This window comes from Monopterus albus, unplaced genomic scaffold (assembly GCF_001952655.1).
Source record: "Monopterus albus unplaced genomic scaffold, M_albus_1.0 scaffold1234.1, whole genome shotgun sequence".
NCBI classification, from domain to species: Eukaryota; Metazoa; Chordata; class Actinopteri; order Synbranchiformes; family Synbranchidae; genus Monopterus; species Monopterus albus.
In genome coordinates this window covers 1-4,432 of record NW_018129112.1, presented here as the reverse complement: position 1 = coordinate 4,432, position 4,432 = coordinate 1, and the positions used below count along the sequence as shown (strand labels likewise).

Genomic DNA, 4,432 nt, shown 5'->3' with positions numbered 1-4,432 from the left:
TGCTGAAACAGACATTGCTGTCCCCTCCGTCAAAAACGTTTGTACAACATAGTTTTGTGTTTGTACAGTCAACGGCAGACACTGCTATTTTTTTGAACACACCCCTTTCAACTAATTGCCCAATTGCACAGCCTTAAGAGCGTGCATATCATGAATGCTGGGTCTTGTTTGCTTTCTGAGAATCTACTGCACCTACTGGTAACTTGTTTGCCATGTAGCAATAAAAAATATACTAAAAACCTGGATTATTCTGCTTAGTCACATTGTACTGCTATTATTTTGAACAATACTGTATATTGTGCATTACCCTACATATTTGACTATAAATTCTACATATTGTTTTTGACTACATACTATGCACTGCTGTCATTGCACTTCTGGTTAGGTGTTAAAACTACACATCATTGCCTTGTATGTGTACATGGGAAATGACAAAGTTGAATCTAATATTTCTGTGTGTGTGTGTGTATAGGATGCTGGTCTTTACACAAGTGTTTGAAAGCTAATGGATGGTGGTTTATGCACTCTTTCAAAGGTTTTAGGTAGTGCAGTTCTCCAGTGTGTTGTCCTTCTTGCGTTTTTTTTTTTAATGATTATTTCCCCAAATACAGCAACTTTGTTGCCAAAAAATGTGACTTGTATAATTAGCAAATACCTGCTCAAAGTATTACAAGTTGTAATGACTTATTTGTTAAGATGGCAGATTATATTTAAAAAAAATTCTAGCATTTCTCAGGCCCGTTTGTTTCCCATTGATCTGTGTTAGTTTTTTTGGTCTCCTTCACTCCAGCTGCTTTTATTCCCTCCTCGCTCAGCCGCTCCTTCGGACCACGGACCTCCTCCGCTCTGCTTCATCACCACCCTGCAGGTTGATGCACAGTCTACTACTCACCGTATGTACTATTTCTGTTCATCTTCAGTACCATCCAACACGACCAGTCCAGGAGTGAGTCCCAGTGTCCGCAGCCCGGTCCTCTTCTCATCATCTCCACCATTGACTGTGTTCCCATCCTAAGCTCGACACCCGGTCCCAGTATTACTCGACTGTTCATTTCTTGGTCACTTGTTTTACACTGTAAATAAACTAGCACTGCTTGCATCGAAGTCAGCCACCTGGGTCAGTCATTTTTTTTGTGACTCGCTCACTTCCGTGTTCGAGCCAACCTAACAGTGTGGTTCAGAGCATCTTCTTGGCCAACAAGCTCCAGCTACAGATGCTGCAACTGTCCAAATGACAGGTTTCATTTAAGATTCAAGTTTATGCTGCCCACACACTAGCAAGAGCTAGAAAGGTGTGTGGAGACAGAGTACACACTTGGACAGACACAGGTGTTCTTACAGTACATGTCACACACAGTACAATGCTACACCTGGCACACAGTTCTATTTCTGTCCCTCTCCATCCTCTTTCCATTGCATTTAAATGCCTCTGGAATAAATATTGTTTAAATCTATTTGTGACGTGGTTCTTCTTGAAGACCAGATAAAAAGATAGCGTAGTCGCAAATGCAGTGCAAACCAATAATTTATTGTGCTCATCCCCAAAGTGAAAAATAGAAAAATGCAGATGTTTACAAAAAGGTTAAAACATTCTAACAACAAAAAAACCAAAACCATGCAACAAGTAGCATCGCAGTCATCAGCAAGACAGGTACAGCCTTCTATGCAGCTCAAAACCAACCACTTCACGGTAGAACCTGGGTCGCCTTTAATACCCTAGGCTCCGTCCCATCCCAGTCGAGTCACAGTGACGACTACTCACATGACACACACATAACCATATTTATCGGCTTTAGAAATGGCTGCAATGTTTGAACCTACGACCTATAACAAAACACTCATCCCAGCAACTAAACGACATGAAACACGGTAATACCGCAGTTTAACTATGTTGTGAATTCATTTCTCTATGCACATATAAAAGTGATGGCACTCCTTTTCCACCGTGTATTTGCGCATGAATGTCCATATAACCTACATACACTTCGGCAGCCACTCGTGACGGAGCTACTCCGTCACATCATCCCCCTCCTCTTGGAAGTTGGCAAAACTTGGCAACCTAGAAAAATAATCTGCCACCACATTGGTCCGGCCTGCCCGATGACGAATGGCAAAATTATAGGGCTGCAACAACAGATAGCACCTTGTTTATATCAGTTGTGTGGGAACCTGTGTACAGTAGCTAAAACAACATTCTAATGAATTTAAAAGGCTGGACTTTCTGGTCACGGTTTACACACCTGAATAAAAACAAAACGCATTGCAATAATCAACTAACAATTATATATCAGGCAATTTATGTTCGGTGCAGTTTTTTTTCCCCTTTTATATGTATGCAAAACCATGTTTTTTTTTTTTTGAGTGAACAGGAGGCTTGTGATTGGGGTAGGATCTGTATAGTACTGTTAACCAATCTGGTCAAACCCCCCAATGAATCATGTGAGACAGGAAAAGAACAGGGCCACTTCCTCTTTGTGGTGGATGCATCTCTGATGACATCTTCATCACAGGGTTTGGTTAGTTTGCCTCACTGCTCGTGAGCAGCACTGGTGCCTCGAATCGGACCTGTTTTACGCAGTCAGCCTGCCTCTAGTGTTTGACCAGTAACGGGCCTCTACTCATCTGTTGCAGAGGTGCCTCGCACGTCGCCCTTCTGACGCATCTCCTCAAGCTCTTTCTGAGTCTCTTCCTCCATCTGCCTGAGGTCCTCCATGGTCAGACCCACCCATTTGTCAATCCAGCAGAACAGCTGGCGGTGGAAGCTGGTGAAAATACGCTTTTCTTGCCTGTGGATGAAGTTTTCCACTTTGGTCTGCAGACCCCACCACCTGAACTTGACAGTGACCAGTTTGTACGCACACATGTAAGGACAATCTGTCTTCAGCTCATTCTTCCACTCAGGGCTTAGAGGTCCTCTGCCTGTATTGGCCGAGTGGAAAAGGGCAGGATCTTCTTCAGGCTTATAGTCCCCAGGGACCACTTCTTTATTTTCAATATCTATGGGAACCACCTCCGCAGTCTGCCACATCTGCTCATCCAGATCACGGACATTTTCTACTCTTCGCATGTCGGGTTTGTGGCATGTCTCAGTCTTTATCATAAAGTCCTTTATGTACTCATTCGTCACAATGGTTCAACAGTAGGGGTAGGTGTTCCAAGCCTTTTCATGAAAAACTACGCTCCCTCTGGGGCAAGCATCTTCACATACCTCGGGACTTAAGATGGCATATTTTGTGTGTGTAATGTCCCTTCTCGCCATCCTTATCATAGGGCTCATTCTTCAGCACCTCAATGCCTTCTCCTCCCCCCTGTCTCATTCTTGCTGGCCTCAGCTACAGAGTACAGCTGCCCAACTTGATACTCTTCCACCAAGACCGGCAACACTACACAGTATTCCTTGATGAGCACCATCCTCATCACACACGCTGCTTTGAAAGGCAAGTTGTCTTCTTCCAACTAGCCATATCCCACTTCTGACACCAACATTTCCTTCTGACGCATCTCCCAAGGGGATACATTTCACCTTCTTGAGGATTATGGTTTAGTTTTGATGATGATTAAATGCTATGTATTTTTTTATGTTAATTTTGGAGGATGTGTTAAAGAGAGAGATGTTTACACAGTGCAGTGGTAATCCATTTGCCATTTTCATCACGGTTGCTTTGATGACCATTTGTGTCTGACACAGTGCATTTCAGTCTTAAGCTTTAGTTGTTAGGTTCTGAGTAAATGGACCTACTTTAAGCTGTAACATTATTTACAGTGTTGATGTTATACTTGATTGAATATTATAAATTAAATATGTGCCAGTGTTGCTCTGTGTCTGCTAGTGGTTTAATTAGACAAATGTTTGGTAACACGTTCACAATTACAGTGTTATAAGGTTAACATTTTAGGAGGTAGTGAGTGACTGCGCTGTTCACCTGCAGGATTGACAACCACTGATGATGATGGTATGTCAGATGACCCCAGGGATGTGGAAGGTACTCAGCACGCTGCTTTGTGTGAACATTGATTTTACCAGGAGTGTGTTAGAGTGTTAAGCCTGGTGAATGAGCCTGCAGCAGCTGCTTTTTGGTTAGTTAGTTCTTTATTAGCTGAGCTGATCATTGTTGTGCTGGTCTGCTTCTATATAAACATCACACTGGTAATGAAGAAACTTTGTCTGGTTCTCATGTAGAACACCAGAGCTGGCAACCAGTTTAAGCCCTTGGCTTCACAAAGTTTTGCCAGCAGTTTATCTTATTAAACATCAAATTAAAAATAAAAGGGACCACCTCTGTCTTGGAAAGTAACTGTTTAAAAGTCAAATATAGAGGAAGATATCATTTCAAGAATGAGATATGAACTAACCAGACTAATTAGTACATGGTTTCAATGAACAAACATTATTGGGAAATTAGACTATTGTGGTTTGAACGAAACAATAGAA

The 4,432-nt window shown here is 42.2% G+C and overlaps 1 pseudogene; it reads right to left on the bottom strand.

The window, feature by feature from the left end:
* Positions 1 to 2,358: 2,358 nt before the first annotated feature.
* On the bottom strand, positions 2,359 to 3,416 carry LOC109953760 (phosphatidylinositol transfer protein beta isoform-like; annotated as a pseudogene).
* Between the last annotated feature and the right edge of the window lie 1,016 nt (positions 3,417 to 4,432).